Source organism: Pan troglodytes, chromosome 10, assembly GCF_028858775.2.
Source record: "Pan troglodytes isolate AG18354 chromosome 10, NHGRI_mPanTro3-v2.0_pri, whole genome shotgun sequence".
Taxonomy (NCBI): Eukaryota; Metazoa; Chordata; class Mammalia; order Primates; family Hominidae; genus Pan; species Pan troglodytes.
Window position 1 is genome coordinate 80,596,860 of NC_072408.2, and position 26,263 is coordinate 80,623,122.

Consider the following 26,263-nt stretch of genomic DNA (forward strand, 5'->3'; position numbering starts at 1 on the left):
TATATATATATTCTCCTGTGGAGGATATATTTATATATATATATTCTCCTGTGGAGGATACATTTTTATATATATTCTCCTGTGGAGGATACATTTATATATATATTCTCCTATGGAGATATACACATATATTTTCTTAGGGAGATATATATATATCTTCTACAGGAAGCAAAATTTTGCTAGTGGGTCACTAGGAGTGATGGATCTCTAGGCCAGAAGAATGTTATGTCATGGAAACAGGAAGCAAAAATTTTGCTAGTGGATCACTAGGACTGATATATATATATATACATATATGTATGTATATATATATATCAGTATATATATGATATGTATATATATTATATACATATATGTCATTTATATAGATATATATCAGTCCACTGACTCAAATGTTAGTCTCCTTTGACAACACCCTCCAGAGACACACCCAGGATCAATGCTTCAATGCAATCAAGTTGACAATCAGTATTAACCATCAAAAGTCCACCTAATGTCAACTTGATATCCTATGTATATCCTATTTTATATATATATCCTATTATATATATATCCTATTAGTTCTGTCTCTCTAGAGAACCCTGGCTAATACAGTGTTCTTAAAAGCACTAAGTTATATGCATTCACAAAGATGGTTTGAAATTGGAACTTATATTAAAAAGAGAAGCAGAGCATAAAAGTTTGCAAAATTTGCAGCCCGACAATGTGATAGAAAAGATAAACCCATTTTCTGGGGAAAAATTCAAACCTGTTGCAGAAATTTGCAAAGCAACAAGGAGCCAAATGTTAATCACCAAGACAATGGGGAAAATGTCTCCAGGGCATGTCAGAGGTTTTCACAGCAGTCCCTCTCATCACAGGCCCAGAGGCCTAGGAGAAAAAAAAAAAAGTTTCCTGGGTGGGGCTCAGGGACTTGCTGCTTTGTGCCATCTCAGAACTTGTTCCCTTCATCCAAGCTGTGGCTAAACGAGTCCAATGTCCAGATCAGTCTGTTGCTTCAGAGGGTGCAAGGCTCAAGCGTTTGTAGCTTCCATGTGGTGTTGGGCCTGCAGGTTCACAGAAGTCAATAATGGAAACTTGAGAACCTCTTCCTAGTTTCCAGAGGATGTATAGAAATTTCTGGATGTCCAGGCAAAAATGTGCTGCAGGGTTCTCATGGAGAACCTTTGCTAGGGCAATGTGGAAGGGAAATGTTGGGTCAGAGCCCCCTATTTCCCCACTGGGGTCCCCACTGGGGAACAGCCTAGTGGAGTTGTGAGAAGAGGGCCACCATTTTCCAGACCCCAGAATGACAGATCCACCAAGAGCTTGCACTGTGCACCTGGAAAAGTTGCAGACACTCAATACCAGCCCGTGAAAGCATCCAGGACAGGAGTTATACCTACAAAGCCACAGGGACAGAGATACCCAAGACCATGGAAGCCCAACCCTTGCATCAGTGTAAATTTTATGTCAGACATGCAGTCAAAGGAGATTATTTAGGAGCTTTAAGATTTAATGACCGCTCTGCTGGATTTCAGATTTGCATGGGGCCTACGGCCCCTTTGTTTTGGCCAATTTCTGCCATTTGGAATGGGAGCATTTATCCAATGCCTGTACCCCATTGTATCTTGGAAGTAACTAACTTGCTTTTGATTTTACAGGCTCATAGGCAGAAGAAACTTGCTTGTCTCAGATGAGACTTTGGACTTGGACTTTTGGGTTAATGCTAGAATGAGTTAAGAATTTGGGAAACTGTTGGAAAGGCATGATTGTGTTTTGATATATGAGGACATGAGATTTAGGAGGGGCCAGGAGCATATTGATATTGTTTGGCTCTGTACTCACTCAAATCTCATCTTGAATTGTAATCCCTGTAATCCCCATATGTCTAGGGAGAGACCTGGTGAAAGGTGTGTGGATCATGGGGGTGGTTCCCCCATGCTGTTCTCATGGTAGTGAGTGAGTTCTCATGAGATATGTTGGTTTAATAAGGGGTTCTTCTCCCTTTGCTCCACACACTTCTCTCTCCTGCCTCCTTGTGAAGAAGTTGCCTTCTTCCCCTTCTATCATGATTGTACGTTGCCTGAGGCCTCCCCAGAAGTGTAGAACCGTGAGTCAATTAAACCTCCTTTGTTTATAAACTACCCAGTGTGGGTAGTATCTTTATAGCAGTGTGAGTCCCTTATACATTGACTTACTATAAAAAATATGTAATTTGCATAAAGTCTGATGTGAATCCAGATCCTCTCCAGGGAAACATTCCTCCCTGTGTGAGCTCAGTATTTGGAATTGCTTTGATATTTTGGCACCTTCAACCAACACATGTTTTAGTGATTGCTCAGCAAAAAGGAGGAAAGACAGGGAATCACACACTGGTTCTATAATATTTGTACTAAAATATGGCATATGACACATTTATGTCCTATTGGTCAAAGCTGGTCAGTACAAAGCAGTGGAATATTCTCTTAGATGCAGGATGCAAGAAGGCCAGAAATATTGGTGAGGGTCACTAGCATCTTGTATATCAGATGAGCATGATAGAGGAAAATTAAATCAGTTCAATGGATGGTATATTTAAAAGAGTTATTCTAATAATGTTTCATGGAATCTAAGTTATAAAACAAGTTAAATAAGGAAAAGCAAGGTATTGGGTCATGAATACCAAAAGGTTCCAACGTAATGAGGTCCTAGACTGTCCAAAGCTTAGTTGACAAAGGGATAGTAGACTCAGATGGAAAAGTTGAAGTAGATGGCAAAGAATGAGCATTGATAAAGACATTTTTTATGTTTGTTTTAAATGGCAGTAATTTTCAATGGCACTAATTGCCAGTAAGAATGGGAAACTAAAATAGTTTAGAAGAAAAGTCATTGGAAATGCCAGTCATTGGAGTGACAAGCCATGGCATTTGAAAGTTTACCTATATGGATATTGCAGTTTCCGGTGTAAAAGACAGGGAAGTGAAGTAGCAATGTGCATAGACTTTGCATTGAAAGACAGGTGGTGGGAAGTATAAACCAAGCAGAAAGAATTGAGGTTTTAAGATAGGAGTAATGGTCTTGGTGAACACTAAGGAGATGTAGACTCCTTGAGTAACAGTCAGATTCAGACACTGAGAGAAGACTTAGTAAAGATATAGAGATTTGCTGTTAACAGAGGGTAGTTACAGTGACTGTGTTTGGGAGTTAGGGAATGTTAGGACATTGGGTCCAATTAGGGGATCTATAGAGACATATGGGTGATTGTAGAAGTTTGGGGATTTTAGCTGTTTCCAAAATAAACAGGACTATAAAATGATTACATTAATACTGATGGTTTCTTAAGGAAAATTGGGTAATCAGTTCTAATTATCGCTTCCTTTTTAGGATTAATCTGTTTAACAGTTTGTAAGCAGGCAGCATATAGGCCAGGGGAGGGGCAGTCTTACCAAGAACATCAGTTGCTCTACGGATCTCTGTAAATCTTGTTTGGCAGTGGCCCCACTAAGGGAAATAGTAATGGGAAAAACAGAGCTTTGTGTATCTCTTAAGTATTATAATAGGATGAATTAGGGCCAGAAAAGAAGCAGTAGTAAATAGAGCATTTGCACCTTTGAATGGTTTTCCAGGTTGAAATCCCACTAACAATGGCAATTTCTGCTTTAGCTTTCTACTGTTGATATTAATATTTTATGGTGTATGCTCACAAGCACAAACCCAAACAAAGCAATACTGCATGTGTGTGTGCCCAGGCACTTATTAGATATGTTCTCAAACAAGTAACTAAACTTCTTTGGGCTTCAGTTTCCTATCTGAGAAACACTACCAATTCAATTGTTATCAGAATTAGACAAAGTAATATGTTCAAAGCGCCAAGACAAATACCTAGCACAGAGCTTTTGATATTATTATTATTAAGTAAGTGTTTTCTACTGTTTTCATTTAATAGTCTTCTAAAGTATGGTCAAATCTTTCTTCTATTTGTAAACTATATCTTGTCCCTGTGTGCTAGTAATCATTTATGAAGACCTTTAAAGATGATTGTGATTTGGTTTTTGTGCATCATAAAGGGGAAGATCAAGAATTTGTTTATAACTGTAGATACTGAATTTTAGATCTAATATTTAAATCTATTATTTTGAGAACCTAACTTGCAGATCATCCCATATTTCACAGTCAATGCCAAATAAGCGGATGTTTTATTGTTCTGTTTTTCTAACCTTCACCAGAAAAATAAAATATTTCAATAAAGCTGAAACAACCATCAGAGGCCTCTATTTGGAGTGTGTCAGTGAACCAGTTACAACATTTATCATATACCAATAAGAATCATTATTTAATTTTAGGATTTATGCCAATAATTCTTTATCCTTCTGATTGCAAAATAAAAGTAATAACTCAATCCTATTAAATATGGAAACTTAATGGTGGTGGTGGGATTATGTTTCACAGAATGCTAGTGATGTCTTTATCAGAATTCAGTGTCAGGTTGTTACCTCTTCATGAAATGAATCAAAAAGCTTCCCATGTTTTCTTCTCCTCTTCCAGAGACAAAGAAATTTTATGCTCTGTGATAGGCTCTGGCTCTACTACAAACTAACAGCATTTTGCTGACTATTTTTGCTTATACATATATATATATATATATATATATATATATATATTCTCTATTTTCATTCCCATCTACCTTATTTTTAAATAAAATTGAGAACATATTGTTTTTCTAAAAAAAAAGACCACTGCATTAAGATTTTAATTTTTGTAGCTAGAATTATCTGTAATATTATCTTCTACTGTTTTTTTAATTTTTTAAAATTATTTTCTTATTTATTCATTATTCTGAGGTTAAATGCCTATTTTAATTCTCTTTTTTATGTCTTTTTATTTCTTTGCTTATTTTACCACAGGTTTCTTCATTTCATTGATTAGTCAGATAAATAATTCCTGAATGTATTTATCAATTATATATTTTACCTTCAATTTATTTAATTTTTTGCTTTAATGCAATTTCAGACACATAGTTTTATGTTATTCCTTTTCCAGTTTCTTAAATCGAATTCTCATTATATTTATTTTAATTTTCTCTTCATTCATAATTAACTAACGTTTTACTGATTTTTCTTTTGAAAATATTTGATGCATTAGTTTTGACATTTAGGATGTAGTTGTTAATGTTTAGTCTAAAACTACTGTTTAATTATCTCTTTTCTCTCACTAAGAAGACATTTACTTTTGTACAAGAGGGTAGATTAAAAATGTTTTTGGTGACTTCAAGATGTTTGCATTGAGGTTGAAGACTAGGACTTAAACAGCTTCAGTGTTTTAAAGCATGTTGAACTCTAATAAGCAATTGCTGGCTTTTGAAACATTAATGGTTACTAGACAAAAGGATCTGTTTTACGGTATAAAGTTTAATACACTCCTTCACCTTATTATTTTATTAGAACATAATACAATGTTAAGTACAGGTCTGGCATAGAATAGTTCTGGGTAAAATGCTGGCCTCATTTAACAGCTATGTGACCTTGAATCACTCACTTTCTGTCTCAGGATAAATCCTATTTAAATTATTTTAGCTTTATTTTTCTGTATCAAAAATTACTATGATGGCTAAATGAAATTTGTAAAGTACTTAATATATTGCATAGAAGAAAATAATTTTTATTAAATTATTAAATTGTAATTGCTATTGATATTATTGGTTTAATTATTACTATTTATGATTATGTACATCTTACAAACACACATATCAAAGTCTAAAAGAGGTATGATTATTTTTTCCAACTGCTCTTGTAACTTACTTGCATATTTACAGCCAATGCAGTATGATTAAGGCACAGGAGTTTTATGGCGATTTTATCTTCTTAGAGAAATATAAAACTAAAAATCTTGTGCTCTGAATTTATCTGGCCTGGATATCAGTCTGAACTCCATTGTTTTCCAATTACATGGTCTTTGAAAAAATTAACTCGCTTTATTTATTTATTTATTTATCTTGGAAACAAAAATTATACCAAGTATAATTTAGAACTATATATGAGTTAATAAACATAAAGTTATAGAACAGTCACAGGTACAGTATAAAAACTCACTAAATGCAGCTATTACTAATATCATATATTAAGCCCTTCAAGGAAAAATATATGTTATACTATGAAATGTCACCCATTTGCTTTGTTTACCAGATATGTACCTATTTTTAACTTTTTAATGTCACTTAATTTCAGGTATGACTATTTCATGTAGTTATATTCTACCTTTTGTCACTTTGTTTTATTTTAATAAGTACAACTCCTTAAAATTTAATGTTTTAATTGATACAAGTTGTGTTGCATTTATTTGCAAGCTTGCTATATGCCTCAATTTTTAAATTTTCTTGGTTGTGTTCTTACTTGCTTGAATTTTTTCCAAAGTGATTTTTAACAGTTTTTTTAAAGTTGTTTTTAATCTGTATTTTTCTAGTTGATAAAATTAAGAAAAATACTAATTTTGGCTTACCTATTGACAGGTCTCTTCACACGGATGCGCATGAAACCTATAACAACAAAAAAAATTTAGCCCACTTTTGTTTTGCTCTATTCAAACCAGTTAAAGATTTTTCTTAATACTCTGTCATTTTACATACATAAAATTTTTCAGTATTTGATATTTTTACCATCTGCCATCTTTTTCTGACAGATTAACAAAAATGACTATAATTTTTTTGCCATTTATCTTTTATTTTAGTACTTAACTTTATTCACTTACACTGTAATTGTTCTTTACATTTTTTCTCTATCTTTAATCTCCTTTCATTATATACATATCTTAAATTTTGGAAAGAAAGGAATGAGAAAGACTTTTTAACACTATGGACATGAGAAGATTTTTATTTTTTATTGAGTTCAAACAAGTGACTACTTAGCAAGGCTTGACATTTGGTGGTCACAATTTTTTTTTCAGTCAATATTCTGAAAACTGTGCATTGTGAATTCTGGCATTTTGTTTGTGCAGCAATATCACAACAACCACTGACCTTTCTTCAGTAGTATCCATTACTTTGTTTATTTGTCTTTCTTATTTTCCATTTGTGATGGCTTAAATAATGTTTTTCTTATCTTTTTAGTTCAAAATTTTATCATAATAAATCATTTTTGTTGATATTCCTGAGCAAACTATGAAATCATTATCAGCTTTCTGTCACTTGAAATCTTTAGCTATTTAGTCATTTGCTTCTGATACAGAAATTATTGGTACCTTTCACTACATTATCTAACCTTGACATTTGTCACTCTTCTTTTTTCAACATTTGAAATTCATTACCCTTTATTCTCCACATTCTAGGAGAGATTCTCACATTTGTTTTTGAGGTTAATGATTCAGTTTTCTGTAGCACCAAATTTTATTTTCTTTCCCTGAAATGCAGTCTTTTTTAAAAAATAATTTTTCATTTTGGACTTACGTTATTACCTTTTAATCTCTTCTGATTTATTCCTTATGTTTTGTTTTTCTCATTTATAAGAACAAATGCCTTGAAATTCATTAAGAATGTGAACAGCATTCTAAATTTGTTATTTTGGTTCTTGCATTATATAATTTCAGAAGTATGTGCTTTTTGTGCGTCTTCCAGGTACTAATACATTTACTTATAATGTGTAATGTAGAAAAATTGCTCCATGTTATCGTTTTGTTCTTATATTATGTCTATTACTGTAAATACGTATTGCTTAGTATAGCCTAAATGCAATAGAAATAGGACCAAACAAATGGCTTAACACAATAGACGCTTATATATATTTTTTGCTCCCAAAACAATAATTGTTAAATGTACAGGAGGCAGATGATCTTTTGTCCATGAATTCATTCAATGACCCAGGCTCCGATTTATTATATCTCTACCAATGCACAGATATTTCTTATTCGCTGTATGCACCTGTCATAAGGAGAAAGAACAAAAAATAGACTGCATAAGTGGTTTTAATGGACCAGAACTGGACCATAATGGCTCACGTCATTATGGCTCATGTGCCGTTGGTGGGAACTCAGTTCTATAGCTATGTCTAACTCTGAATAAGCCTGAGAAATGAGGCCATTTGTGTGCCAGAGAAGAAGAAAATGGATTTAGTTAATAGCTAGCAGTCTCAGAAATTTTCAAACAAGGCAATATATGGTCTGTCAATATACAAGCCAGAATGAAGTAGACTGACTAGGGTGTCTTTAGAAATAAATGTTAATTAGCAACACTGGCCTTTAAACCTGCTTGGTAACGTCACACTTTCTCAAACAAGCATAAAATCTCAAATCTAGCCCATAGTTTTTCTACACATTTGCATATCTTAGCAAATATTTCAGTCCTTAAGTATTAAATAATAAATCAATTAAGTCTTGCCTAAGCTAGTATCAAAAGATAAACTCACTCAATTTAGAATTCTTTTCTTATTCAACTTCAGCATGACTTAGACTTGAAAATATACAGTGCACGGAGAGAGAGTTTGTCTTTTTTGGTATTTTATGGGCACACAGTAGGAAACATTAACAGCTGTTACTTTCAAAGAAATGGGAAGTCACATTCCTAGTTGACATGGTAACATGCAAAGCTCCAAGCCAATTTCTAATCTTTAATAGATTTTAGGCTTTTGAGTGTTTTCCCTACTGAAATAAAATCCTCTTTTTTTTTTCTCAGTTGATTTGCTATATGTAATTCTGAATAAATACAGAATAGTCCATGGAGGAAAATGCATTAAATGCTCAGTCGGCTTTGTTCCTATTAGGTTTTTTAATGTTTCATAGCCTATTAGTTTTAGTCAAGGTACTACTTCTATGAAGCATAAATTCTCATCAGCACCCTACAAATCCTCCTAAATACTACTGGCTTCTCTTTAGAACCCTACCATTCCATTACCAGTTATTCTCCACAATATGAAACATTTGTCTAAATGTAGAGCTATGGTAAGTATAATAGTATTCATGACTGAGGAGTATCATTCAGTTTTTGGACTCCACATGTACTGAGACAGGTGTTAGATCTTACAAGCATTATGAAAGATAACATTAACATAATCAGGATGACATAAAGCCTAAGTAATTTTTTAAAATCCAAATTTATCTGCCTTATCATTAGTGCAAATTACTTTTTGCTTTACATTATCTGACAGCCTTAGCTTTCATTAAGAGTTTTCATTTTTTCTTCAGTGATGCCACGGGTGTATTTAAAGTGAGTGCCTTGTCCTTTTCTGTTTAAATGTTATTATTATATAACATACTAGCCCTGAGTATGTGTATATTATTTACAAAAAATACATAAAATTTCTAACTGAATAACTGTGCTGTAGTTTGTCTAAATTTTACTATTATGGGATTCACACTAAAAAAAATAGAACACTTTTCTTAATTACACTTGTTTAAGACTATCTTACAGAAGGCGTTTCTCAAACTGATACCCATTGGAGAACTTTTGTTACTGACCCACAAAGAATTACTACAGAAATTGGAGTATTTACAAACATTTCTAGAAAATGCCATTGCTGTAACATACAAGTATGTGATAATTTTTTAGAAATCCATTTTTTTTCCACAATTATCCTTCTATGATGCAGACAGGCAAAATAATCTTTCACCACAGATAGTTTGAGAAGTCGTGTCTAAGAAATATTCAGTACTACTTCCATTATGCTTTGTTTTCCTGAGTCGCTGCCTATGTCCTGTCTTCCCAGGTCATCTAACATTTATTCCATCATCCAGCTTTTTCTCTCAGAACTGGTCTGTACAGCCGGGTGGTGGCTCACACCTGTAATCCCAGAACTTTGGGAGGCTGAGGCGAGTGGATCACCTGAGGTCAGGAGTTTAAGACCAGCCTGGCCAACATGATGAAACCTTGTCCTAAAAATACAAAAATTAGCTGGGTGTGGTGGCTCATGCCTGTAGTCCCAGCTACTTGGGAGGCTGAGACAGGAGAATCTCTTGAACTCAGGAGGTGGAGGTTGCAGTGAGCTGAGATACTGCCACTGCACTCCAGCCTGCGTGACAGAGCGACACTCCATCTCAAAAAAAAAAAAAAACCTAATCTGTACATTGATTAATCTATCCCCTTTTTGCACCCTTCTCCAGCATCCCAAAGTCTTTCACTGAGATTTAAGAAAATAACATTGTATCATCAAGACTCTCCTAAATTCTCAGTCTCACTTCTAAGTATTTTCAAAAACCACATGCATATGCATACACCTCTGCTCCAACATTTTCTAAACTATTTCGTTCCTGCTTTTTTCCTTTCACCTTCATGAATAGTCTCTATTGTTTTCAATCAACAAACTTGTTCTAGTTTCACCTGTCTAAAATATCTGTCTAATCTATCATTTATTATCAGTCATCTATCTATTCTTTATAATTTATCTAATCTATTATCTATCTAGCTATTCCAACATAACATTCTTTTCCAAATACTGTCTCATTCCACAATTCCTCTTCATAAACATAAATGAATGAATACATTTTGAAAGAAGGGTCTATCCTTACTGCCTGTACTTTCTCATTTACCCTTCCCTCCTCACTGCATCCCTGCTACTGCAATAAATTGCTTAATTGATGTATCAGCAACATTTAATGAAAAATACTACTTTGTATTCTTACATCAGTTTATTTCTTCATGTTCTGTTTTCTTGTCACCCTCTATTTTCTTCTAGCTTATTGCTCACTCCATCTCAGTTTCTGGTGCCTGATGTTCCTTTTACGTCATTTGAGCTTAGATCAGGACTCGATCATCAAGCCTACTTTTCTTTTCTGAATATATCATCTTTCTCAGGCAATCTCATGCAGTTCCATGACTATAAATAACACCCATATGCTGAGACTCTCAAATGTCTATCTCCAGCCTTAACTTTTCATCCAAAATGTAGCCTCATTTCTGCAACAGCTTACTTGACATCTCCATTTAGATGACTATTAGGTCTGTCCAATTCAAGACATCCTGAAGGAACTCATAATTTTCTCTTCTACATGTGTCTTTTCCCTATGCTTCCCTTTCTTAGTAAATGACACCAGTACTAACTTAGTTGCTTAAACCAAAAAATTGATTATCTTTGTTGATTTTCATACTTTTTAACCTTTCCTTTAGAAAATATTTTCATCTCTACTTCCAAAATATATCTCAGATTCTTTCACTTGTCCTCCACTGCTTCATTAACATACTTGGCTGGATCATGTTTATAACTAGATGAGACTATATTAATAGCCTTCACTGGTCTTTGTGTAAGCTTCCTTCTTATGCTATTCTCCAAGCATCAGTCACACTAAATACTTGAATCACTCGTCATGCAAGCATTTAAAACTTTTTAGTAACTTTTTGTACAATTATAATAATATCGAAAATTATTGTAGTAATGTAAAAGTATTTGCTTTCTGCTCCTCTCTCAGAAATCCCCGAAATATTTCTACACTTGTTATCAATCTAGTCACACTGGCTTTCAGAGAGCTCACAGCATTTGTGTTTGCTGTTCCTCTTGCCTTTAATATTCTTCCTTGGCTTCTCAATATTTATATGCATGTCTTGTCTGAAACCATGGCCCTTGACAGATCCTTCTCAGCCAATCAATTTAAAGGTATTCTCCATTGCTCAGTATCACGATACTCTCTTCTATTTTTATCAAAGTGTATATCACTAACTGATACTATCTTGTTTGTGTGTGATTTTGTTTTTCTTGTTTATAGTCTTCCCACCTTCTTCTAAATTAAATGTATGTCCCTGAATTTATTAATAAAGTTTGTCTTGATATGTGCTATACTTAGAAGAAGGCTTACTGGAAGTCTGAAATATTTTTTAAATGAATGAGATTTAGAAGCAACTGAATTAACAGCTACTGGCCAGAGGTTATTTTAAACAAGAAGTTATTTAGGTCATGTTTTATATGTATATTTGATCATTCAAGTTAATTTTAGTATTTATCTAGAGATTCAAACAGTTATGCTAATTTAAATTTTTCTCTAGTGGTTTTACCCAGACAAGAAAATGGTGGGAAAACTGATGTTACATAAAATGAAATATCTCTGGGAGCAAAGGAAAATAAATAAAAATATAAAAGATACCAAAGGTTTTATTTTTCTTTTCTATTTCCCTTTTATTCTTAGTTGGCACATACAATTATATATAATTTTGGGATACAGTGCAATATTTTGAAACATGTATACAATGTGCAATGATCAAATCAGGGTATTTAACACATCTATCACCTTAAACATTCATCATCTGTGTTGTGAACATTAAAAATCCTCTCTTCTAGCGTTTGTAAATATACACTAAATTATTTTTAACCATATTTATCCTAAACTGCTACAGAACATTGGAATGTATTCCTCCCATCCAGGTGTAGCTTTATATCCACTAACCAAACTCTCTTTGTCCCCCCTATTCCCACTACTTCTCCAGATGCTAATAACCACAACTCCACTCTCTACCTTTATAAGCTCAATTTTCCTTTAGCTCCCACATATGAGTGAGAACATGTGATATTTATCTTTCTGTGCCTGACTTATTTCACTTAACCTAATGTCCTCCAGTATCATGCATGTTGCCACACATGAAAGGATTTTCTTCTTTTTTTTATGGCTGAACAGTATCCCATTGTGACTACATACCACATTTTCTTTGTCCATACATCTTTTGATGTTGATGCCATATTTTTGCTATTGTGAATAAAGATGCAGAAAGCATGGAGTTCAAATATCTCTTTGATACACTGATTTCCTTTCCTTTGGATATAATACTCAGTAATTGGATTGCTGGATCATATGGTAATTATACTTTTCATTTTTAGGGAAACCTACATACAGTTTTCCATCATACATGCATTAGTTTACATTCCCACCAACAGTATATGTTTTAAGAGTTCTCTCAAATGATTATTTTAAAATATAGCTATTATAAATAAATGAAAACTGCTTTAATAGACCTTACCATTTCAGATGGTTACAAGACAGAAAATTATCTGCTTTTACAGATTATTTGTTTTTCAACTCTGTGGCTTGGAAAGGGACTAAGTATACTGACAAAGCAAAAACTAATGTAACTTCATTAAACATGCTAATTTAGATTCCTCTTAAAAATGTCAAACTATATTTTATTACTTTTTCAATTACAACTAATCTATTTTTGAAGTTCTAGTTAAATGCCTGAATGAGAAAAAATGTTCTTGTTTTAGTTTTTAAAGGATTAGTGGTTGTTTCATTGACTGAAACATGAAATATGAATTAAAAAATTTATTTCTGGATGCAATAACACAATTTTAGGTTTTGAGTAACAGTGAACTGAAAACTTTAGAAATATTGTGTATGTGTTTTATTTTAACTGTGTTCTCTTAAAATGTTGTAAAAAAGTATATTTCCAGTTTAAACTGGCGTATCTTAAATTTGCATTTGGGGACAGAGATGGATATTAGCACCATGCTTTGAAAATTTTAGTTCTTACTTTCAATTATTGAAAGTATTATTTTGTCTCACCAGAAGAATATAACTGCCACAGTTCAAGTTATCATAGATATCCCCTGTGGTATCATATTTTACTCCATGAGAGTCTATTTGTGTTGATGTATACAGATATGCTTACTGTAAATATATAAAAATTTTTCTTCAAACCTTTTGTCTGTCTATACTCTCTAAATAATTGGTTTGACTTGGGAAAAAGTCTTAATTTAAAAGTGAAATTTCTTCAAATTTTCAAAGACCATTAATTATTTCACAGAATTTTATTATTTTTAGAAAAGTATATTTAGTGAGGGAATATAATGATAGAACATTTTTATTACTTATATGAGTTTTACATCAGCTAATTTAAATAAGATACAGCATTTCCTTTGTAATTCACGTGTATTTGGTTGGAAAAATAGGGCTAGTTTACTGATGAAGTGAGTAGACACATGGGAAAAAACTGGAACAAGTTCTAACACTGTAGGATCTTAGTTTAATATACAAACCAGGGTTGATAAAGTGAATAAGAGAGAAACATTAAAATATGAACCATAGGCCAGGTGCGGTGGCTTGTGCCTGTAATCTCAGCACTTTGTGAGGCTGGGGTGGGTGGATCACTTGAGGTGAGGAGTACAAGACCAGCCCGGCCAACAAGGTGAAACCCCATCTCTACTAAAAATATAAAAATCAGCTGGGCATGATGGCATGTCCCCATACTTCCAGCTACTCAAGAGGCTGAGTTAGGAGAGTCGCTTGAGCCTGGGAGGCAGAGATTGCAGTGAGCCAAGATCGCACCACTGCACTCCAGCCTGGGCAACAGAGTGAGACTCAGTCTCAAATAAATAGATATATATATGAATATAATCCCCAAAACATGAATCATGGTTAAATCTCTAAATATCTTTGGTTTTGGTTTTATTTTCATAATTAGTTGATGTAAAAAGAGTGATCAAGGAGAAAAAATCTATTAAAAGAAATTCTAACCAAAATGTTACTTTTTCAGATTATCAAGTCTGCCGTGATGTCTATCTACATTTGGGCAAGAATACAAATGAAGGTTCACCTGAAAGTTATGAAGGAGGCTAAGAAATTGTTACATAATACATAATATAATTTTCTACCATGTAAAATATACCTCTATAAAAACAGAATTGAAGCACATGTGGAATGATATGTTTTTTATGTCACTGAAAGTCCACAAAATATCAAATACAGCTGTATTTCAATGATATTGTACATGTCTTGGTGTTCCTTGCTGGAACAGTGATATCTGTATTATTAGAAATAAATATAAATTACTTCTATGGTTTTTGTGGTTTTAGGTCTTAACATTTAAGTCTTTATTCCATCTTGAGTTAATTTTTGTAGAAGATGTAAGGAATGGGTCCGGTTTCAGTTTTCTGCATATGGCTAGCCAGTTTTCCCAAAACCATTTATTAAATAGGGAATCCTTTCCCCATTGCTTGTTTTTGTCAGGTTTGTCAAAGATCAGATGGTTGTAGATGTGTGGCATTATTTATGAGGCCTCTGTTCTGTTCCATTGGTCTATATATCTGTTTTGGTACCAGTACCATGCTGTTTTGATTACTGTGCCTTTTAGTATAGTTTGAAGTCAGGTAGCATGATGCCTCCAGCTATAGTTTGAAGTGAGGTAGCATGATGCCTCTTTCTACTTAGGATTGTCTCAGCTGTGTGGGCTCTTTTTGGTTCTATATGAAATTTAAAGTAGTTTTTTCTAATTCTGTGAAGAAAGTCAATGGTAGCTTTATGGGGATACCATTCAGGACACAGGCATGGGCAAAGACTTCATGAATAAAACACCAAAAGCAATGGCAACAAAAGCCAAAATTGAATTGGATCTAATTAAGCTAAAGAGCTTCTGCACAGCAAAAGAAACTAGCATCAGAGTGAACAGGCAACCTATAGAATGGGAGAAAATTTTTGCAATCTACTCATCTGACAAAGGGCTAATATCCAGAATCTACAGAGAACTCAAACAAATTTACGAGAGAAAAACAAACAACTCCATCAAAAAGTGGGCGAAGGATGTGAGCAGACACTTCTCAAAAGAAGACATTTATGCAGCCAACAAACATATGTAAAAAAGCTCATCATCACTGGTCATCAGAGAAATGCAAATCAAAACCACAATGAGATACTATCTCATGCCAGTTAGAATGGCAATCATTAAATAGTCAAGAAATAACAGATGCTAGAGAGGATATGGAGAAATAGAAACACTTTTACACTGTTGGTGGGAGTGTAATTTCAGAAGCATGTGTTCCTTGTGGAAGACGGTGTGGCGATTCCTCAAGGATCTAGAACCAGAAATACCATTTGACCCAGCAATCTCATTACTGGATATATACCCGAAATATTATAAATCATTCTACTATAAAGACACATGCACACATATGTTTACTGCAGTACTGTTTACAATAGCAAAGACTTGGAACCAACCCAAATGCCCATCAATAATAGACTGGATAAAGAAAATGTGGCACATATCCACCATGGAATACTATGAAACCATAAAAAGGGTGAGTTCATGTCCTTTGCAGGGACATTGATAGAGCTGGAAACCATCACTCTCAGCAAACTGATACAGAAACAGAAAACCAAACACTGCATGTTCTTACTCGTAAGTGGGAGTTGAACAATGAGAACACATGGACACATGGAGGGGAACATCACACACCAGGGCCTGTTGGGGGATGGAGGGCTTGGGGAGGGATAGCATTAGGATAAATACCTAATATAGATGATGGGTTGATGGGGGCAGCAAACCACCATGGCACGTGTATACCTATGTAACAAACCTGCACATTCTGCACATGTATCCCAGAACTTGAAGTATACATATAAAAAAGAAATAAACATAAATGGCAAATTATTATATATAATATACATTTGTATTTCAGATAAATCACAAAATAATAATATTGTAATTGCTAATTTGTGATCATTTGTGTTCTGTTGACAATATTGCCCAATTATATATTTGAGTCATTATAATCCTAAGATAGTCATTAAGTAATTTCAATTTAGATATATTTTGCTCTATTGAAACAGGAATAACTGTAATTATCAATATAATTTTTGAGACCTTATATGAATTCAGATATTAACCATTGATATCATACTTAAAGCCTGTAAAAAATCATATATAATGATTGATAGAAGCTATTGAAATTTTTTATTATCTGCAACTTTATTACTTATATTCCAATTTTTACTATCTATTAGCAATATATAAATCCATTCAGTACTTCTTAAATATTTTTAATTGTTTTTAAGGTATAGTATTATAAAGAAATCAGAAAATAGCTCAATTTACTATTTATATTTTTTCAAGGAAAATTTACCTTGATTGATAGTAGCCAGGAAAGAATCTGAAAATAATGATTGGGTTATTCATTTGGATTTTTTGTATATAATTCTTTTTCAGTCATGCAAGTAATTTTTGTTTTTCTGTTCTAATTTTCTTGGAATATTGAAATGCTACTTTAGTTGAATATTTCACATGTACTACCTTTGATTACCTTTTTTCTTTAATTTCTTTCTTAAAATTAAATAGCCAAAAGTTATATTTTTAGGTTTTTAAAACTTTTTATAACAATTTATTTTGCAAGAATTTATTGTATTTATGCTATCTAAAAAATGTATTGATTTTATTGTCTTTCCTCTTTATTAAACCGTGGCTGTTTCCTATGAGAGCAATGAAACAACTCACGAATCTTTAATTTGGACATGATTGCAACAGACGAGAAAGAAGATTTCTCAGGGGCCAAAACAGTGTTAGGAGACTTGATGTTTTGGTTATGTATGATTTCATGCCAGTTTTGAGCATTAGATCCTGAGTAATATAGGCATCCATATGTTCTCTCATATGTTTATTTATTTTTTAACCTGCTTTTGAGATGTAGCACTCTCTAAAGCCAAAGCCTAGAGTAGAGAAGTATAGGAGCAGTTACGGATAATTCTTTTTACCTTCATCATACCCATCCTAGATTGGCTGCCTGACTTCACTATCACTTACTGACTTGGACCTGGTATTTTCTTAGGACTGTTTATAGTGATAGCCCCTGTGATTGAGTTTTGAGAATCCTGTTGGTTTATTCCATTGTCTCAGATATTTTACTCTTGTGACTAACTTTGCTGTCTAAAATATGTTTGATGCCCTGACTACACCTGCTGCTAATTTGTCTCCTCCACCAAAAACTATCCTATTCAACTCTTGTTTCCTCCCCTCTCTTTGCTAAGCTACTACAGCTAAAATTAGCCATAATTTCTTTTAAAACACATAGTTTGCTTAATGTGGGCTGAAATAAAAATTGTGACAGACATAAAATTTAATAAACTGTGATAGTACAATAATACATAGGAAATGTATTATTATTTCACTACCTATTGAAGGAGTAAAGTAATATTCAGTTTATTACCCAGAGACTTCCATGCCTCATTTCTCATTTTTCATTATGAAACAAAGATCAAAATATAATCATTTAAATAGAGTTGAAATTCTATTTCACTTTGGAAAAAAAGTACACACTTTTAAATGTAGATCAAAGTGAATAAAGTCAATACAATGAAAGAATATAAGCTAAATACTTTTGAGAACAGAATTTGCATTGCCAAATATACAAAAGAATTTCAGCCTTAAAAAGAAAGGCTGTTATTGAGTAAAATGGTCTCTTATGTGGTTGCAATGGAAGGAAGTTTTCCATCTGTGTCTGGAATTAATAGCATCTGAAAAAAGAAATTGAATGCACAATGATTCTTCTACTTGGCAATATGAACATAGATATATTAGCTGCCTTAAGATAAAAAACCACCCAGAAGCAAAGAATATTAAATGAAACAATGGTGAGTTAGATAACTATTGTGAGCTACAGAGAGAAGATGGAAAGTTGTAATGCATTTATATGAAGCCAGGCACCACAACTAGCACAGGAAAGTGCTGTATGGAACAAAATTAAGAATGCTCTTAGCTAGCTCCCTTGCTAGTGACCTTAAGGAATTCCTTTAGAATAGACCAGTTTACAGACTTGATGGTATTTGCAAGAGGAAAATGAATGTAGGGAAGCACATAGGGACCCAGAAAATGGCAAGAAAAATAAAATCATTTGTTGGTAAGCCCTTTGACCATTTCATGAATGTAGAAATTTTTAAAAATAATGTAAAAACCAAACAGAAGATAGAATCGTGATTTTTAGAAGAAATGAGACTCAAAGATCAGTTTATCTAGCCTCTCAATCATTAAACAAAGTTCTAGAGTAATGAGAATATATTTGTTCCAAGGAGAATATTGTTAATTAAAAAAATTTTAAGACTCATATTTTCACAAATCAAAACACTACTTAATTTATACCCTATATTTTTATAATGACTTTCAAGCTAAAAATGATGTGATTTCTAGGGGACTTAAAAATTTGTTGTATATGTGATGTTGTTATTAAAATAGCAATTGCTTTAGCTGAGTCAGTTTGCCTCTTACCTAGAATTTTTGCAGGAAAAGCTGAATTTAAGTAATTAAGTGTGACAGTTAAGTATTGCACATAACTTGTTACCAATATATTTTATATGTCAAATCCCTATTCAGATCATGTCAGAGGAAACATAATTTAACTGATAATGTTTTTAAGGATGAGGTATAAACACCTGCTAAAGAGGAAGCAGAAAATAACAATTTTTAGTGAGTATAGAAGTGTAATAATTTCTAGGGCATTTACTCTTTAAAAATATTTATGGGCCAGGAGCGGTGGTTCACGCCTGTAATCCCAGCACTTTGGGAGGCCGAGGCAGGCGGATCACGAGGTCAGGAAATCGAGACCATCCTGACTAACATGGTGAAATCCTGTCTCTACTAAAAATACAAAAAATTAGCTGGGCATGGTGGCGGGCACCTGTAGTCCCAGCTACTCGGGAGGCTGAGGCAGGAGAATGGTGTGAACCCGGGAGGCAGAGCTTGCAATGAGCCGAGATCCCGCCACTGCACCTCAGACTGGGCAACAGAGCAAGACTCTGTCTCAAAATATATATATATATTTTATATATATAAATTCATATATATATGAATTTGATACTTAACCTGTATACTAAACTCTATAAGAAATATCAGTATTTTTAAATTTTTTACTTGTAATTTAAAAAACTTGATGTGAAGAATAAAGTGTGCCTATAATGACAAAGTACTTTTTAATGCATTTATGTAGTTACTTCATTTAAACTTGCTGATATGTTTTGGATGTTTGTCTCTTCAAAGTTTCATGTGGAAATGTGATTCCCAATTTTAGAGGTGGGGCTTGGTGGGAAGTGATTGGATCATGGGGGTGGATCCCTCATGAATGGTTTAGCACCATTCCCTTGGTGATAAATGAGTTTCTCAAACAATTAGTTCATGTGAGGTCTGCTTGTTTAAAAGAATCTAGGACCCCCTGCCCTTCTCTCTCTCTCTCTGGCTCCCACTCTCTCCACGTGATGTGCTTGCTCCCCCTTTACCTTTCACCATGACTGTAAACTTCCTGAGGTCCTAGCCAGAAGCAGATGCTGGCAACATGTTTCCTGTACAGCCTACAGAACTGTGAACTAATTAAACTTCTTTTCCCTATAAATTACCCAGTCTCAGGTATTTATTCATAGAGATGCAAAAACAGAATGACACACTTGCCTAGTAAGAAATGTGTTGGTATTAAATGCGTTGTTTTTATTAAAAATTGTAACAACACTTTTAATTCCTTTGCTCATTCATGGATGCAACATTTTGGTAGATATTTTTTACTTAGAGGACTGTGAGTGTTAGAAATTTTTATTATTTTACATGAAAGATAAGCTAATACAATTGTGTCAGTAAGTCTAGACATTTTCCAATGGTAATAAATGCCTAAATAGTTTCAAGGGTTCTCTCTCTGTGTTTATGTTGACTGTTGAAACATATTTATGGGACATATTTGAATTGAGCTGAATGCTTTTACATTTTAAGAACAACTTCTGGGAAATAATATGTAAACAGATGAAAATAAAACTCTAAAAAGATGTTCCTGATTAAGTCCTATGATCAGTGCTATAAACACATTCCTTCACAACACTGTGGGCAAGTTCTTTGGCACATCATTTAACATCCTAAAAACTAGGCCTCCTTCTCATGGTTTTGCACAGCAGTCAAGTATTTTAAAATTCCATGTATATATAACCTTGTTAACAGCATTGAGGTTTTCCCAAACATGTGCATTTGCCTAGAATATTCTATATTCAGCCCTCCCATTTTTTATAGTAGGGTTAATTCCAACTGCTCCTTCAAGACACAACTTTAAATAAGACAGAGCTATACTCACTCATCACTCAACTTTGCTAATAGTCCCATCATCTCATATATAACTATTTTTGTAATTATCAGTTTAATATCATACTATAATAGTGTAATGATGGATACTCATAAATGTAATTATGCATATGATTATTATGTACAATTATCTACCACTCACTAGAGACAGCTCTACATATTGAAAAATGAGAAGAAACAGTTCTGTGACATAAGATACTATAGAATAAGAAATGCCTAATGTTTGCGAAGAGAAAAGAAGGATGCTTTGGAGAATTCTAGGAAGCATATACCAAATAAAGGAGGTTGACTTTCATTATTTAAAAAAAGGTAATGAGTGACAAATATAATTTTTAAATGAGAAGTGAAACTTAAACATACTTTTGAAATATTCCCATCAAGAATAATTAAAATTTCTTCTTAAGTTTGGGGCCTAAATGGTTGCCATGAGCAGTTGTGATTTTAGAAGAACAGAATAAAACAGAAGAAACTGTTCTCTACATACGCAATTGATTAAGAATCTATTACTATACACAGAGAAGAGAAAAAATCAATATTTTTATAAGCTACATTATCTGTATTACAAGAAGTTTTCTTTCATACATAACAAGTTATTTCTCTCATTGTTTCATAATTACCCATACATTAAATATTTAAGTTTTGTTCTTCTTTAAAGGTATAGAGAAACTGGTGGCCACTATTTATAGAATGATTCTATTTGCTATTAAAATTAACCAAATACAATTTTTGCCTTTTCAATGTATTTTAAATATTTTGAGATTTAATGCTACGTTGAATAGAGCAATCTTTCCATGAATTAAGTGTTTTCTAAATATAATGAATATACTTTAAGGTAACATGTCTCTATTTTTTTATGAAACCAGAATGCCCTACGTAAAAACAAGGGTAACAGATTAATGAAAATATTCGAGAAATATTATTTTTGCTATCCCTTTTCAAGCACACCAATCATAGTGCTAGCTCCTAACATTTATAAAGTACTTAAAATGTACTAGCTATTGTTATAATCAGTTTACATACTGTAAATCATTTAATCATTGCAAAAAATTTTGTAAAGTGATTTGTTATCCTCATTTGATGGATAAAACTGAAACACAAAATGATAAAAAGCCCTGCCTATTCTCATATGATAAACACTTGTGGAGATTTGAACGTTACCAATCTAGCTCAAAGCACAGCCAAATTCTTTGTCAGTGCATAACAAGGATGGTCTTTACTCCAGTTTCCAATAACGCGTTTATCTGTTTCATCTGAAGCCTCTTCAGAATGGTCTTATTTCTCATATTTCTATCAGCATTTGGGTAATGACCACTTAACTAATCTCTAAAGAGTTCAAAACTTTCCGTAGTCTTCTTTTCTTCAAATCTCTCACAACAATTTAAACTTTTTCTATTGTGCTCCTTCAAATTATTCTACCTTCTTCTGCTCATTACCCAGTTTCACAGCTGTTTTCACGTATTCAGTTGTTATTAGCGACACCACCCTCCTGGTACCAATTTTCTGTCTTTATTTTCTGTTCTTAGAATACCTAAAACCGACTTATTTATAAAGAACATAAATACACTTATTACAAGTATGAAGACTAAGAAGTCCCAGCTTGAGGGACTTCTTACAAAGGAAGAAGAAACAAAATAGAATTGGGTTTTTTATTTTAATTACTTTTTTTTGAGACAAAGTCTCACTCTGTCTCCAGGCTGGAGTGCAGTGGCACGATCTCAGTTCACTGCAAGCTCCGCAAACCGGGTTCACGCCATTCTGCTGCCTCAGCCTCCCGAGTTAGCTGGGACTACAGGTGCCTGCCACTGCGCCTGGCTTTTTTTGTTTGTTTGTTTGTTTGTTTTTTGGTATTTTCAGTAGAGATGGGGTTTCACCGTGTTAGCCAGGATGGTCTCGATTTCCTGACCTCGTGATCCGCCCACCTCGGCCTCCCAAAGTGCTGGGATTACAGGCGTGAGCCACCGTGCCCAGCCAGAATTGGGTTTTCTTAAAGGCTGGGGAGGATAATGGAGAGGGGGAAAAGGAAGAGGTTGGTTAATGGATATGAAATTACAGCTAGATAAGATTACATTGTAAAATTATTTAGCACCGTAGAGTGACTACAGTTAACAACAATTTTTTGTAGATTTCCAAATAGCCTGAAGAGAAGATTATGAATGTTCCTAACACAAAAGAATTATAAATGTTTGAGATGGATTTGCTAATTATCCTGATTTGATATATTACATTTTGTACACATATATTAAAATATCACACTGTATAATATGTGCAATTGTTATAAGCCAATTAAAAATAACAAATATAAGTAAAACGTTAAAATACCTCTTTTCTGCATTAAAAGGATATACTACATTGTATTAATAAAATGTGATTTTCTTTAATTTCCTTCAGAATGTTTCCATAAATATCAAATTAATATTAAATATATTTTTCTAGGAATACTGATGAAGATCAATATTAAGTTTTTTATCTTTTTATTTATTCATTTATTTAAAATTTTTCTTCCAGCTTTTACTTTGAATTCAGGGGATACATGTAAAATTTTGTTACATGTGTAAATTGGGTGTTGTGGTTGTTTTATATGCGAATTATTTTATCACCCAGGTAGTGAGCATAGTACCCAATAGATAGTTTTTCTATTCTTACTCTCCTCTCAATCTCCATCCTCAAGTAGTCCCTGGTGTCTCTTGTTCTTGTTTTTGTATCCATGTGTACTAAATGTATAGCTCCTACTTTTAAGTGAGAATATGTGGTATTTGGTTTTCTGTTATGGCATTAATTCCTTTAGAATAATGGCCTCCAGCAGCATCCATGTTGCTGTAAAGGACAAAATTTAATTCTTTTTTTATGGCCATATAGTATTCTATGGTGTATATGTACCAATTTTATTTTTCAACTCCACTGTTGATTGGCATCTAAGTTGATTCCACATCTTTGTTATTGTGAAAAGTGCTGTGATTAACATATGTGTGCATGTGTCTTTTTGGTTGAATAATTTATATTCCTTTAGGTATGTACCCAGTAATGTGATTGTTGGGTCAAATAGTTCTGTTTCAAGTATTTTGAGATTCTCCAAACTGCTTTCCACAGTGGCTGATAATTTACATTCCCACTACCAGTATATAAGTTTTTCCTTTCTTCTTTTTTTTTTTTTTTTTTGCAACTTCACAGTCATCTTTTTTTTTTTTTTTTTTTGACTTTTTAATAGCCATTTTGACTGGTGTGAGAAGGTATCTCATTGTGCATTTGATTTGCACTTCTCTAAAGATTAGTGAGGTTAAACATTTTTTCAAATATTTGTTAGCTGCCTATATGTCTGCTTTTTAAAAGTGACTGTTCATATTCTTTGCCTATTTTTATGGGGTTGTTTACCCTATAGATTCTGGGTATTAGACATTTGTCAGATGCATAGTTTGCAAATATTTTCTCCTGCTCTGTAGGTTGTATGTTTACTCCATATGTATGTATATGTGTGTATATATATTTTTTTTGTTTGTTTGTTTTTTTGCTGTGCAGAAACTGTTTAGCTCAATTAGGTCCCACTTATCAATTTTTGTTTTGGTTAGAATTGCTTTTGGAGTCTTCATTATAAAATCTTTGCCAGGGCCTATGTCCAGAGTGGTATGTTCTAGTTTTCTTCTAGGGTTTATGTAATTTTAGGTTTTACATTTAAATTTTTAATCCATCTTGAGTTTATTTTTGTATATGGTGTAAAGGAAGGGTCCAGTTTCAATCTTGTGCATGTGGCTAGCAAATTATCTCTGCAGCATTTATGGAATAGAAAGTCATTTCCCTATTGTTTGTTTTTCTCAACTTTGTTGAAGATTAGATGGTTGCAGGTGCATGGCTTTATTTCTGGGTTCCCTAACCTTGTCCATTGGTCTATGTGTTTGTTTTTGTACCAGTACCATGCAGTTTTATTTACTGTAGCCTTGTAGTGTAGTTTGAAGTTGAGTTGTATAACATCTTCTATTGGATTGCAGCCCAAACTACAACACCAAAAATACTTTGCTAATATAACGCCAATAAAACCAATGGGAAGAATTCAGCCACAAATTAAGACCCTTGCAGAAAACTTCAGACCTCTGAAAATATCTAGAAATAAAACCAACTAAATATATGCAAATTACACCAGAGTTAAAAGAATATCAGCCCACACAAATGAGAAATATCTAGCACAAGAACTCTGGCAACTCTAGAACCCAGAGTTTCTTACCTCCAAATGATCCCACTAGCTCTTCAGCAATGATTAACCAGAGTGAAATGGCTGAAATGACAGACAGAATTCAAAATCTGGATGGCAGCAAAGATTTTTGAGATTCAGGAGAAAGTTAAAACTCAATCCAAGAATTCTATGGAATCCAATAAAAATATTCAAGAGTTCAAAGATGAAATAGTCATTTTAAGAAATAACCAAACTGATGTGATAAAACTGAAAAACTCAGTATGAGAATTTCTTAACACAGTCAGAGGTATTAACAGCAGAATATACCAAGCTGAGGAAAGAATCTCAGAGGTTTAAGCCCAGTTTTTTGAATCAACTTATGCAGACCTAAATAAAGAAAAAAACTAATAAAAAACAATGAATTAAACCTTTGAGGAATATGGGGTTATGTAAAGAGTACAAACCTATAACTAACTGGCACCCCTGAAAGAGAGGGAGAGTAAACAACTTAGAAAACCTATTCGAAGATATTGTTCATGAAAATTTCCCCAACTTTGCTAAAGAGATTGCAATTCAAATTCAGAAAACTCAGAGAACCCCTGAAAAATACTACATAAGACAACCGTTGTCAAGAAATAAAGTCTCAGATTCTCCAAGGTCATCATGAAAAGAAAAAAACATTAAAGACAGCTAGAAAGAAGGGGCAGGTCACCTACAAAGGGAATTCCACTGGGTTAGTTGTGGAACTTCCAGCAGAAATCTTAAAAGCCCAAAGCATTGGGGTCTATATTCAGCATCCTTAAATAAAATAAATTTCAACCAAGAATGTTATATTCAGCCATAGTAAGCAACATAAGCCAAGGAGAAATAAGGTCCTTTTCAAACAAGCAAATGCTAAAGGAATTTGTTATCAACACACCTGCCTTAGAATAGATCCATAAGAGAATGCTGAACATAGAAAGGAAAGACTGTTGCTAGCCACCACAAAACCACACTTAAGTTCACAAACCCTAGACACTATAAAACAACTACACGATCAAGTCTGCATAACAACCAGCTAACAGCATGATGACAGAATCAAATCCACACATATCTATATTAATCTTGAACATAAATGGGCTAAATGCTCCACTTAACAAGAAACAGAATTTGAAGTTGGATAAAGTATCAAGACCCAAGTGTGTGCTGTCTTCAGGAGACTCATCTCACATGAAATGACAAACATAGGCTGAAAGTATTGGGATGAAGAAAAATCAAGCAAGCAGAAAACAAAAAAGAGCAAGAGTTGCTATTCTTATTTGAGACAAAACAGAGTTTAGTAATGATCAAAAAAGACAAAGAGCATTACATAATAATAAAGAGTTCAA

The 26,263-nt window shown here is 33.4% G+C and overlaps 1 long non-coding RNA gene across 1 annotated transcript in view; it reads right to left on the bottom strand.

Moving 5' to 3' along the window:
* Nucleotides 1-4,858: 4,858 nt before the first annotated feature.
* Nucleotides 4,859-26,263, bottom strand: part of LOC134807489 (uncharacterized) — a 476,245-nt gene continuing 454,840 nt past the window's right edge. Inside the window, exon 8 of the long non-coding RNA XR_010148081.1 lies at nt 4,859-6,493. This is a non-coding gene — a long non-coding RNA (uncharacterized LOC134807489). The remainder of the gene's footprint in view (nt 6,494-26,263) is intronic.